The sequence below is a fragment of the Ochotona princeps genome, chromosome 11 (assembly GCF_030435755.1).
Source record: "Ochotona princeps isolate mOchPri1 chromosome 11, mOchPri1.hap1, whole genome shotgun sequence".
Classification (NCBI taxonomy): domain Eukaryota; kingdom Metazoa; phylum Chordata; class Mammalia; order Lagomorpha; family Ochotonidae; genus Ochotona; species Ochotona princeps.
In genome coordinates, this window is record NC_080842.1 from 62,670,499 (window position 1) to 62,684,597 (window position 14,099).

Sequence of the window (14,099 nt, forward strand, 5' to 3'; positions counted from 1 at the left end):
ATAGAAAATTGCTGAACATTTCACAGTTACACATATGTGCACATACATGTACACACAAAAATTAGAATGTATAAATTAGTTCAGCAAAGTTGCATGATACAGAAATATCATTTTCATATACTAGTGGCTGGACCTTTGCCACTCATATGGGAGCTGCAAATAGAGTTCCTGGTTCTTTGTTTCAGCTGGCTTAGCCTAGGCCAGGCTGTCAAAGCTGTTTGGTGAGTGGATCGGCCAATGGACGATCTCTGTCTCCCTCCTTTTGTGATATGCTGCCTTTCATAAATTCATTAAATAAAAATAATTTGGACTTGATATAAATTTTAAAAACCACTGGCGAGAATGGCATTCTGGCACAGCAGCTTAAGTGTCACCTGAAATAGTGGAATCCCATATGGGTGCCACTTAGTGTCTTCCCTGCTTCACTTCAGATCTTGCTCTGAGCTAACGTACCTGTGAAAGCAATGAAAGGATGGCCTGAGAACTTGGCCACCTGCCATGGTGAGAGACTTGTATGGAGTTTCTGGTTGAGCTGGCTCAGCCCTGGCTGCTACAGTCACTTGGGTAGTGAAGAGTGGATGCTATCAATGTAACACTGCCTTTCAAGTAAGCAAATAAATCTTTCAATTAAAAAAAAACAATTAAGCACACTGTTATAAAGTGTAGAGCAAAAAGCTAAAATCAAATCAAATGAGAAAAGTTTCTTATAATTATATATCTGACATGTAACTCATATTTTCAACACAGAAGAGCTCACACAACGTAATATAAACACACAAAAAAAAAAAACAGGAAATGAGTAAATCATCGAAAATAAATTTCTCCAAATAAGATAATCAACCAGCCAATGAACACAAGAAAATTGTTAACAATGCTAGTTATTAGGAAAATATAAGTCAGAATAATTACAGATATATACACATCTTTACAGTGAATGTGACAGCTAACATGGAAAAGACAGAAAATAACTGTTTAAAAAACTGTTTACAAAATTGTTTAAAATGATGTCAATGAGCTTAAATTTATCTACCTCATGTATGAATGCAAAATGTTTGAGTCTTTTTGGAAAATAGCTTGACAGTACTCCACAATGTCAACCATATTTATCTCATAATACAGCAATCCCACTTTTGTGTATATACAGGAGAACTTAAAACAGTCTCTTTTAAATTGAACTTTTATGTGATTCTTCACAATAGCCAAAAAGCATCAACAATTGAAATGCTTATCAACTCATGAACATCTAAACAACATTCAGAATATGTACACAATGGAATATTTTTCTGCCGCCAAAAGGGTAAAACTCTGATGCTTGCTACCCCATGGAAGAACCTAGAAAACGCATGTTCAGTGAAATAAGTCAGTCATGGTGGGTCACATGTTCTGTAATTTCATCAACACAAAGACTCAGAATCAACAAAACATGGTTTTTCTTTTTCAGGAACAAGAGGGGATGGCAAATGAGTGACCAATTTCTTTTCGGAAACAACGAAAATGTTCCAAAACTTGGGCTGATGGATTTGTGAATAATGTATTGTGAATAGCTGGATTGTACGGAACATAAATTTTACAATAATAAAAGTCTTTTTAAGGAAATTTAATGCCTAGGTTTAATACAAGAAAAATTTATCAACTCATGACAAACTAAGTGTCATGACTAGAATTACATCTTCCACTAATGTTGGCTACAACTGTCATGTATTAACAAATATGTACATATTTAAATTATAGTATAAATTTAAAATGTATTTTATCAACTTTTAAATTAATAAAAGCATTTAACTTCTCTTTTCCAGGATAAATGCAATATCCTATATCCTACCAATTCTTCCACTAATTTAATCATGAAAATCCATACAACTATTCCTTATATAAATAAATGCCACCCGTACCCAATAGCTTAAGTATATCTCATGGGCCTTATTTCTAGAAAGTGTTATCATCTGATATGATCTATTTTTTACTTCCAAATATCGTCCATTTTTCCTTGGTACCATCATGATGTTCTCTGGCTAATGATGTTTTCTATGTGAAAGCACAAAAATTGATATACAAATTTATAGATGGTCACACAATAAGCAAACAGTGTTATGAATACGACTGAATAACAACTAAACAAAATTTCCTCAAATTGCATCATTGGGGCAAATGAAGAATAATGGTGTAACAGAGTGTCATTTATTCTTTCTTGATTAAAAATACAAGTTTTGTGCACACAAACAAACAAAAACTCAAGAATAGATAGAGAACAACAAGGAAAGCTTAGAATTAGACAGGAAACAGCCAGCGTGGATTCACTTATACCTTACTAGGTGGGACACTAGGATGAGTTACTCCTCACTAGGGTACTGAGGATTTCTCTGCACACCCCTCCTAAAACTGTTCCGCACCTAAACTGTTGACATATGTCCTGTTAGAGTTATAAGCCAGTCTAGACTACCCGAAAAAAAAAAAAAAGCCAGGTTCAGCAAAATTATGTTTCAACGCTATAAAATGATAAATACTATAATGAAAATAGACACGAGACAGCTGAATAGTAATCTATAGCCATTTTAAGGTGTATAGAACTCAGTTGTATATAAACTAAAACTGAAATGTCTATGAAGGAGTCACAGGATGTGTTTAAGAACTTGCATTCTTTTTTTTCAACATGTTGGTTACTCATTACTATGTCAATTAATTCCATGGTGATGTAAATTTTTGCTGATGGTATGTTGGAGCTTTTAATTGATCGGGATGATAGTCTGCTGGCTCTGTCTTCAGACCAGAGAGTGTATACCTAAGAAGCCGTTGAACTTGACTGGACAATAAGATGCTGGACTCTATGCTTGGTATATGCTTGCAATGAAAGAATCTCATGTGAACTTGAACTGTGGTATTGCAACAAGGTGGAGGAATCCACCATGGTGGGAGGGTTTGGGGAGGGGTAGGGGGAATCCCAGTACCTATAAAACTGTGTCACATAATGCAATGTAATTAATAATGATAATAATAATAAAGAAAGAAATATAAAAATAAATAAATAAAAAGATACAGATCATTAAACAGTACTTGGCAACATTCTAGAGAGTGTTTGAAGCAAATTAAAGGTAATACCTAAATAAAAATAAATAAATAGGAATTCAACTGTCAACAGCAAGATTTCTGGGTATTATTTGAGGATCGCGAATGTGTATTTTGCTGGCTGTCTCCCTGGCTTCTTTGAAGACATGTATTTGGGATTTTTTTTTTTTTTTACTTCAGTGATACTTTCTGTTTTTTGTTTGAAAGGCAGGGGAGACAGAGAGCGAGAGAATGAATGAATGAATGAATGAATGAATGAGAGACACGGGGACAGAAAAACACCAACCTACTGATCCACTCCCCAAGCATCTGCAGCAACCAAGCCTGCATCAGCTCAGATCCAAGTGCCCAGACTCGCTGCAGGTGTCTCGTGTCTGTGGCAGCGACCCAGGTACTTGAGGCACCACCACTGACTCTAAGCGTACACATTTACAGGTGGTTCAAGTTGAAGCATCACCAAGAATGCAACTCCGGCACCCAGTGGTGTCTTCACTATTGTGGCAAAAGTCTGCCGTCGGCCAGATTTTACCATACACATGAGAGCCAGTCTTGGCTCTACTACGGCCATGCTCACTATTTCAAGAAACTCTTTTCTATCATCCAACATTGCATCATTTGATTTGCAATTCTCTTCTAATTCTGTAACATCAGGATTTGACACCTTAATGTTTAAATGATTTACCCTTGTGTAAATTAATCCCCAATGTTATGTTAGATAAGTTCCTAGCACATCATTTTTTTCTGTCCCAAGTTAAGGAGAAATTACAGCTAGTAACTGTACATTAATAAATATGAATGTCTTGTGAGACTCTATATTTATTATATGTGTACCACTTCATATTTCCTCTAAATACTTTAAAGCTATTAATTAGTTTTTCCTTGCAAGTATGCCATGAATCAACAAGTTACTGCTTTCGGTACCTTGTATAATTAAACCTAAATAAAATAGTCAGCTTTTTAAAATTCAAAACTGATGCTGCATATGAGAAATAATTTACAATAGTACCAATACCACATCAGCCACAGCATCAACAGATGATTTTAATCCCACTCTTTGTTCAAAGACTTTCATGACATCAGTGGCATTTAGAGTCCTCAAACCAACATCAAGTTCTATGCAGACAAGCTGGGTAAGATCATCTCGGTAGAGCTGTGCTGCCTCCTAGAATACTGACATATTCATATAAACTAGCTGAAAAGGAACATTCATACATTCACTGACAGAGACAAAAGATCCACAGAATAAACTGCCCATTCAGCTAGCTTTGCACAGCCAATACTGCTAAAATCGTAGTAACGAAAGTCTAAGAAGAGAAAGTTAGGAGAGTTATGGGATAGCGTCAAGTTTAAATGGAGAGGCCAAAGCGTAACTGAGAAAGGAAATGGAGGAGACAAAAAGGAAAATAAGAAAACAACAACAAAAAAATGATACAATTAGGGAAGCCAGCAAATCTGACAAAGCCGTGAAGCCAGGTAACTTAAAACATCTGTCTCGGCAAAGTCGTCTGCGTCATTTCTCAAGATGCCTAAGTTACAGCATCAGCAACTAGTGGAGTTAATTATGAAGCAAAGCCTCTTTTTCCTCAGACAAAATACTAGACCCCTACCTTCTGTGCCCGTGAAAGCCTCAAGCAGCAATCTATGCTGGCAAGAACAAGTTAGCTTACACTGTATCGGAACCAGAGTGGCATTTGCTAACAAGGATTCAAAGCCTGACTTGGACTGATAGCAGAAAAATTCATTTCCCAATCCAAAAATATACTCAACTGTTACACTTTGACTCTAATCCTGGTATTTTACTACTATGCTAAAACAATGCTTTTCTAATGTTATCCATATCTCCTTTGTGAAGCCTTCTATATAAGTTGCTTTCTCCTGTTAAGCACCCTTAGCAAACACACCCAATAAATAATTTTTCTTAGTTAACACTAATGTAATATATTTTAAATTTCATTTATAATTATTTTAACATGATTACACATCACAGATTTTAACTAGAGCTTATACTAAATATATTTTATTATATAATTCTTAATAATTAAACTGCTTATTTACAAGTCTGTCTTAAAGAAGTTTAAAATTCTCAAATAAATAGATCAGGCCTTTTTATCCTTGATTTCTTTCCTTAAATAGCTCCTCTTACCATGCCTGAGGCATCTCCAAGTCTCCACTTCTCACTGAATGCTAAGCTGTCCAACACAATGGCCATATTCAATTGAAAATACTTGAGACTTAGTTTGATTGTTGCCTATCCTGCAGCATCTGTAAGTTGGTCTGGTAACAGTCAATCAACACCTGTGTCTATAATCCCTCTTCTTTTTTTAAGATTTATTTATTTGAAAGTCAGAGTTACACTTAGGGAGAGACAGAGACAGAGGAGACCAGGAGGGCTCCCATCAGCTGGCTGCAACCAACAGGGCTGGGCCATGCCAGAAACAGGAACCAAGAGCTTCATTCAGCTCTTCCATATGGATGGTCATCCTCACTGCACTTGGGCCATCTTCAGATGGTTTTCCCAGCACATCAACAGGGAAGTAGATCAGAAGCAGAGCAACCAGACACAACAAGGCCCCTTGCACAGATACCAGCATTGCAGGCAGTGGCTTCATTCACAAAGCACAACACCAGCCCAAAATCACTCTCTTCTTTTTCCTAGCACTACCACACACAGATACAAACACACATACATGTGCACATTACCCTCTTATTTTCAGCTCAAACCCCAGAAGAAAGATGTTTCTGCATTGTAGTTTAAGCATCGTCAGCTATGTTCAGCCTTTCCTGTTGAACAGTGAGCTCCATAATATTGGATCCTTCATTTTACTCTATTTTTGAATGCAGTGCCCAAATATTGCCTACCAAAGTACTAAAATGTAATCAGTATTTTTATGTATAATTTGTTTTCATAAAATTCTATATATCCAAACCCAGTTTTTCAAATATGGAATGTAAACCTTTTATTCACTTCTGTTTTTTTCATAGCAAAACCTGGAAACTAGAGCAAAATAACACACACACAAACAAGTTATAAACATAAAATTTATGAACCTTATAGTAGATGTTAAGAATTTTTATATTCTCCTCTTGCTAATATCAAAGAATTATTTCTTAAATGTTAAAAACACATTCCCCTGGGGCTTGTGATATGGGCATAGCACAGAAAGCTCCACCTGTGACATCAACATCCTATATGGGCACTGGTTCAAGTCCCAGCAGTTCCACTTCTGGTCTAGTTTGCTGCTAATGTGCCTATGGAAACATTGTGGTCCAAGTTCCTGGGTCCCTGCACTCAAGATAGGAATCCAGAAGCATTTCATGGCTTTAGGCTTCCGTGTGCCTCAGCCCTGGCCATTGCGGTCATGTGGGAAGGAACTAGCAGATGGAGGAGTTTTCCCTTTGTCTGTATCTCCTTCTCTGTAACTCTGCCTTTCGAATAAAATAAATAAATCTTCTTTTAAAAACAGATTCCTCCTGTCTGCATGAAGGACTTTTAGTAGCACTGAAATAGAAATTGCCTATAAATCCAAAATACTGGGTTCAAATTCAAGAATTGACAAAATAGTTTATGTATTGTTCATCAGATTACTTACTAGTCTGATTTTTATGCAAAATTGCTAGAGTGAGACATGTTCAAAATGTGTTTATACGTCGAAGTAATTCAAAGCACTGAAGTGCCATTTCCACTTGGGCAACATCCCCATTCCAGGGGCCAGAGTGACTCTAAGTGACCACCTTACACTCTAAGTGACCACCTTACGTTCTAAGTGACCACCTTACGCTCTAAGTGACCACCTTACGCTTCCTCAGAGCAGACCACTTTCCAGCGAGTTCCAGGGGCACTGTCACTGTACACTCTTTGATGTGGACTACTCCAACAGCCAAAGGCATCATATTCTGAATGTTTCACAAACTTACATGTGACTGTAAGATCAAAACTCCAGCTCTAAATTTGGAAACATCATTCAGACTCCTTAAAACTTCAACATATACGTTACAGACCACACAAGATTGGGGCTGAGAGAAAACAGAGCTCTGTAATTCAAATGAGATGGATGACGCTGGATAGTGAAATGGGCAGTTAGTGACAATGCTGCATGGTTTCAGATAATTTTAATGTTTCCACATGCAATGAGTCTGAATTATATTTGGTGTATTTATTATTAAAATTTGAGTTTTTATTGTATTATTTAAGCATAAGAGACTTTTGTCCATTGTATAATAAAACAAAATAAATTGATTCTAATTTTAAAGCTCTTTAGCAAGTCTTTGTCTATGAAAAATTAATGCACTAATTACAAATAATATTTGCCAATTCATTAAGAAAAGAAAGAAAAAGCAAATATCCGATATTATTTCCAGTAATTATTGGGTGCTGAATAAAGGCAATAAAGCTGCATTTATTCATTTTTAAAAATGATTTCCAGGATTTTTATTTATTTATAAAATCCCCCCCTAGCCTAACTTTGGATATTATATGACCAAATGCATTTATACTGAATAATGAAGTTTCATTTTATACCAAACTAAATTAGCTTCCTGGAAAACAAATACGCAGTTTAGGGGGGGGAAAGGTATCATTGCCAATTAGCCAGACCTCTGCTGGTCCATGTGCAATGTCATAATACAATCAAATAATCTGGCAAATGTTGCCGTTAGGAACTTGCTTCATTAGAAAAGTCAGGGAAAAACTGCAGCTCTGCATGTTCTCACAGTATACTTGATAATTAAACCCAGATGCCTCAATCGATCTGGAAAGAATATGAATAATAGGAGGCGGAACAAAGAAACTGCCTGTGAGAGATGGTTTAATGTACAACTATCTCAAAAGCTGTGTTTTACCATTTTAATAAGAAATTTAGATTTTTCTGGAAACAATTCTAATGGTACTTCCTTACAAAATATTAAACAAATATTCTATATTCTATGCTTTCATCTGAGAATCGAGGAGCCAGGATCATTTGATAAGCATTCCCTCACACGATAGAAGATTAAAATCTGCGACTTCGGGAGAATATAAAAGAGAAAGAAGACACAATCTAAGAAACAATGATCAAATCTTCTAATGAGTAGTCAGAATTCATTCACATACTTAGAAAAAAACCCTCCACAATGCTTTCAACATGTCACACAAATAAGGGCAAATTAGCAAAGTAAAACCTGAGTAGATAATTCCAAGGAGACGTAGGCTAAGAGTCACTTAGAGTTCATTAGGTAAGCCTTACTGAAAGAGGTTAGACTTAAGCCAGGTTTCGTAAAACAAGACGGAATTAGAATAGTTGAAAAGTAAAGGGAAAGTAAAAGTGTATGCATATGCAATGAGGTGCAAAGGTATAAAAGCTGAAAGAGAGCACAGGAACCTGTACTTGGAGCTACAACTGGAACAATTTCGGATCTACAACAGAAATCTGTACTTGGAGCTACAACTGGAACAATTTCGGATCTACAACAGAAATCTGTACTTGGAGCTACCACAACTGGAACAATTTAGGATCTACAACAGAAATCTGTACTTGGAGCTACCACAACTGGAACAATTTAGGATCTACAACAGGAATTGGATAAGTTAAATGTCCCACAACATATCAGGTTTGTAAACTAAGCCAAATTAAGGCATTATTTTGGGGATTTGATGAGAAGCAAAGCAGCGAAGTAAGCCACACTGACAAGCAAGGGAAAATAAAAACCGAACCTAAATCTATGTGTATAGACATCTAACACCTTAACTGGCAGACTGAATTGTCTTTCAAATAGAAATATCTTTGCAACTGTAAATGAGTGCACAGTTTATTTTCATGCCATTATTATGCTAATTATTTCTCAATCAGAACTTCATATGACACGGAGTAAAATAAGAAAACAACAATATGATAACTGGAAATGAGCAAGAATAGAGTAAGTTTACTCGCAACTGATCCAATCTTATCCATATCTAACTTCTCTATATTTGGATTTCATGACCCCAAATTTTTCATGATCCCGAATCATTTGCCACGTTAGATCGTACCAGCATTTCTTATCAAACACAATTTGCTCTGGAAGATATCTTTTCCAAGAGCATCATTAGGAGACACATGGCTGGGTCTGTATGTGCTTAGATGACTGGTCAACCTTCGGGATCTTTTAGCAAGTTCTCCTTTATGGCCCCCAGGCTCTTGCCTTGCTTGTCATTAAACACTCGGCCAGTATTGAACACTTCTACTTCTCAACGTTTTCATTGTTCAGCTGACCAGCATCCCCCTAAAGGACTGCAGGGACATATTAAAAACTTCCAGAATTAAAAATACTATTTTAGTTATAAATTCAATGATTTAGTATATACAAATTTAACACATTCTAATGAGTAATGACCAGTGCAAAACACACGGGAAAAATCAAAGAGGAAATAGTTAACATCGGACTATTTATGTTAAGAATTCAAATGATACAAATTAATTTTGTTTATACAAGATTCTGCCCACCCACCCATTTTTTGTATATAATATTAGACTCGGCCTAACCCGATATGATTTTTGTCTCTAATTATAGTCCGTAATTACTCAAATTAGAATGGAATATCTAGGTGGGGCTTCTCCTCAATATTCCCTTTAGCCCTTGTAACTTTTTACCCTAATCAACAATGTAAAGATTGCCAAAATATAATTTTAAAAAAAAGAATGGAATATCTATCACGACTACAAGTCAGTTTCCATTTTGTATCTGCACCATGCTGGATTATTTCCTCTGTACTTTTATTGTAGAAAAACTCAGAAGAAAAGCTAAACTTTAAACTGAAATCCATGTGTGAAACAAAATTGTTTTGAGTCCAGTTCGTTATTCGCCTTATAAGGATCTCGTTTTTTATTAATTTCAACTTTGCACATATGTACATATAAGCATTATTTTGATAATTGTTTCCTTTCCTTTAAACGTTAGCATCTCATCCAAAAAAAAAATAAATAAATAAAAAGCTATTCTTGCCTCCATGTATACTATCGTCTCAAGCTACCTATCTTGCCTGGAAAGTACAATATCAAGTCTTTGATATGGAAAAACACTCTGAAAATTCAAAGTCATGTTACATTTCTGAGTTGAAATCCCCTACACAAAGAACTCACAGTCTTTTTGCTTAGAAAACAGCATTCCTACAAAAAGGAGATAATAAAAACACATACATTATGGAATTTTTTATGAAAATCTAATGATGTATTTCCATGAAAGTACATTTGAAAACTCTGAAGTACCCTTAATGATAGTTACTCAGCTCCTTTCACAAATACAGTATCCCTAAGACTTGTGGTTAGCACGTGAAACGATATTGACAAGGAGTAATAAAGAGCCCAGAATGTTCAATACCATTAGTTTGCTTAGTCCTAAAAATTCGCCCACCATAGGAAAAAAAACTATAGAGCAGCTCTGTGCCAGACACTCCTGGGGACTGAAATGGAACTTAAATGGGGCTTTGACGTTGGCTTTCTTTTCCTAGAGCTTATTTTGATGCATAAGATACAAAATGATTAAAGAGAATAATGCATGACCACTCTTAAAGGAATAGTTTCACTGCTGTATAAGTAACATAGAAATTTATTTCACAGTAGTTGCACAGAACTGAGACATAGCTGTGGAGAAATGCTTGGGTTAAACTAACAAGTAACCAAAAAAGACAGACAACACATAGACACAATGGACCCTTGAATCACAAAGGGCTAACCCATGAACAGTTTCTGGGGAGAGAGGATAGAGCAAATAGAATCCTGCAATGCGGCTGGCCCATAGGGAGGCAGGATGTGCACAGGTCACCCAGTGCTTGCTGCTATCCTAGTTCAAACACTGTTTCCAGCTACTACGACTGCTTCAGAATCACCTGGCTTGCTAAAAGGCAGACTGCAGGGGCCTAACTCCAAAGAGTGTTATTCAGCAGGGGTGAGATGGAGCCTGAGAATTTGCACTTCTGAAAGTCCATAAATGATGTACACACTGCCGATTCAGGAACCGTATTTCAGAAACATTTTCCTTTCAGAAGGATTGGATCACCTGAATAAATTCTAACAGCAATGTCATGATCAAATCAGAATTAAAAGACTGATTTGGCAGATAATTAACAGAAGAAAAGTAAAAACAAAAAGATTAACAGAAAAATCATTATATGAGGCAGTAAACCATAAAATAGGTGGTATGAGTAAGAACACAAAGAGCTCTTACTTCCGCACACTTCACGCTGCATGAATCCTCCCTCCTGGCTGCCTCTCAGAAGTGGCATTCACCTGCAGCAAGCATTGCACTGGAGCGGGGAAAGCCACCACCTGTAACCACAGCATCCTCAATGGGCATCAGTTCATGTCCTGGCCACACCACGTCACACCCAGCATCCTGCTAATGCCCTGAGGAAAACACAGAAAATGACCCAGGTGCTTGGACCCATTCTACCTGCATGGAGACTCAGATGAAATTTGTGGATCCTGGCTTCAGCATGGCTCAGCCCTGGCTGTTGCAGCCATCCAGGGAGTGAGCCAATGAATGGACATTCTCTCTCATTCTATCTAATTCTTTCAAGTAAATAAATAAATCTTAAAATGAGAGAGAGAGAGAGAGAATGAATTAATCTGTGCTGCCTGTCTGGATTTAATGTCCAGGATGAATCCCTAGGTTTTTCAACTTCCTGACCAAGAAGTCATAAGCTAGCCATTAGCACTGAGTGCCGTGATTGGAACTGATGGTTCCTCACCTTCTACAAAGACTAGAAATGACACAGTTATTGAGGTGTTCGATGACTAACTGAGAGTCAGGCATTGAGGAGTCAAGGGAAAAGATGAAAGAAAAATGGTGGGAAAATCAGATATTGGAATATTGAGTGGCTTCAGCCTGGCTTCTTGGGAGAATTTTGGGATCATTCACAGAAACAAGAAAACCAAGAGGAGACTCTGGTTTCAAGGAAGGGTGGTTACACTTGGCTTTTACATGGCTGAGTGAGGTTAAAAAAAAAAGTTAGATGGGAATACAGATAGATGTGGACACACGGTGGATACGGAACACATAGATCTGGACATTGGTGAACGTGGACATGAGTGGATATGGACACAGGCACTTAGGGACACATAAATACATATGGGCACCGAAATAGATATGGACACAAGTGGAATTAGACACAGGTGGGTTGGAACACAGGTCAACTAGACACAGGCACATATGGATATTGGCAGATACGGTTGTGGATATGGACATAAACAGATGTGGACGCAGGAGGATACAGACACAACTGGATACGGACACAGAGAAACAAGGACACAGATGCACATGGATGTATCAAATCCAAACCTGGAGACCAATATGCAGGATGGCTACAGCAGGAAGGGCAGAGCTGGATGTCAGGCCAGCACTGCATGATCTGACATTTGAAGTCTACATGGTATCCATGCAGAAGGAAAGGAGAGAGGCGGGACTCAACAGTCAAGGGAACTCCTTCATGTCATTGCAAAACTTGGAAAGAGAATGGGAGATGATGAGCTGGGCTAAGTAGCTGAAGAGCCCATCAGATCCAGAGATAAGAGGATGACCGGGGAATTTCTGGAACACAATCTCACCCAACAGGCAGGGAGAAAGGTGAGGGTGTGCTGAATGAATGGAAGACCTCTGGGTCAAGAGATTCTTTAGGGCACGGGGGAATGGAAACAGAAACCGTAAGGATATGAAAACAGGAGAAAGAGTAGTAACTGCAGGCCAGTGGCAACTGCTGATTTGTAGAGTGCTATAGAAATGTGTTGTGTTCAGAAACAGGACAGGAATACAAGCAACTGGTTTAACATAATATTTTGAGGGAAATAGAAGAAATACTTCAGGAAATTAGGCCAGATGGTCACCAAAGCAGAAAGTGAGACCACTGCTGAGAGTAAAAAGTTCAGGCTTCAACAGAAAAAAATTGGGGTTCAGCTGAACCAGAAGGCAGCTTAGGGCAGGCGGAGCCTGGCAGCAGGAGCAGAGGGAGCACAGGAGCACCGAGGTCAGCTGAGGGGGCCTGGACAGCCCGAGTGTTGGGCCAAGCAAGCTGCCACCACCCTTTCCGAAGTTTTACAGTTACATTCCAAGGAAAACTACTTAGCAAACTTCTTTGAAATAGCAATATTTCGTGTTTGAAATTAAGTAACAACTGCAACTGCAACATAATTTTAATATTTGCACTTGCCAACATCATTATAGGACAGACAGGTTATCATCTGTAGTAACAAGAAACTATGTTCAAAGCACTGTACATGGCTTAGATTAATTTTGACAAAATTTGAGTGATGTTTGGTTCAACTATTATCTCCAACAGGGTACTGAATAAACATGATGGAGTTTAGCATAAAATACAGGATAAATACATAAATCTGCACATTCTCCTATGTTTATTTGACCCTTTCTCCCGACACCGGCTTCACTTAGAATACACTTGGTAGGAATTTCATGCATCTACAAAATAGTCCAGTAAAGTAACTACAGTGTATGGATTGCTTCCCTTGAAACCAGGCATCCTGTGTGAGGAGCTCCTTTGATCATTGGTGGGAATCGACACAGCTCTAAGCATTCTCAGTCCTTCAGGATCTACTGGGCTGCCATGCCTAGGTCTTGCTGAGAGACAAGAAACATCTTCATCAGAAAGAAGACATTCCAAACCAGGGCTCTTCAAAGGTATTCCCAGGGATGTTTTAGGCTTTGGGAATTTCGGGGTTGGGGACAGCCTTGCTTTTTTTTCTTTTTTTTTTTTTTTTGGTGCTGGCCCAAAGCCAATAAAGCAATGGCCCCTCAGACTACAGCATTCTTAACACAGCTCTCAGAAAATAACAAAACCCACCTAAATTTCAGCTCATTAAGTTTTTCAATAATTTTTAGCACCTACCTGGCACAGTGCATAATGCTAGATAATGTGATACGGAATCTCATAGGGTTACAAACTAGAATTAATAAACAAGTGAAAACACTATTACTAAAATTTAATTTTTCTAAAGTGAAAATCAAAATGGTTTATTTATTATTTTTCAGATTTAATATCTCTCTTGCTTCCTATTTCAAGATAGATCTATAAT

The 14,099-nt window shown here is 37.5% G+C and overlaps 1 protein-coding gene across 1 annotated transcript in view; it reads right to left on the bottom strand.

Moving 5' to 3' along the window:
- SLIT2 (slit guidance ligand 2) overlaps window positions 1-14,099 on the bottom strand; it is a 350,353-nt gene that overhangs the window by 272,950 nt on the left and 63,304 nt on the right. The gene's annotated exons all lie outside the window — the stretch shown is intronic.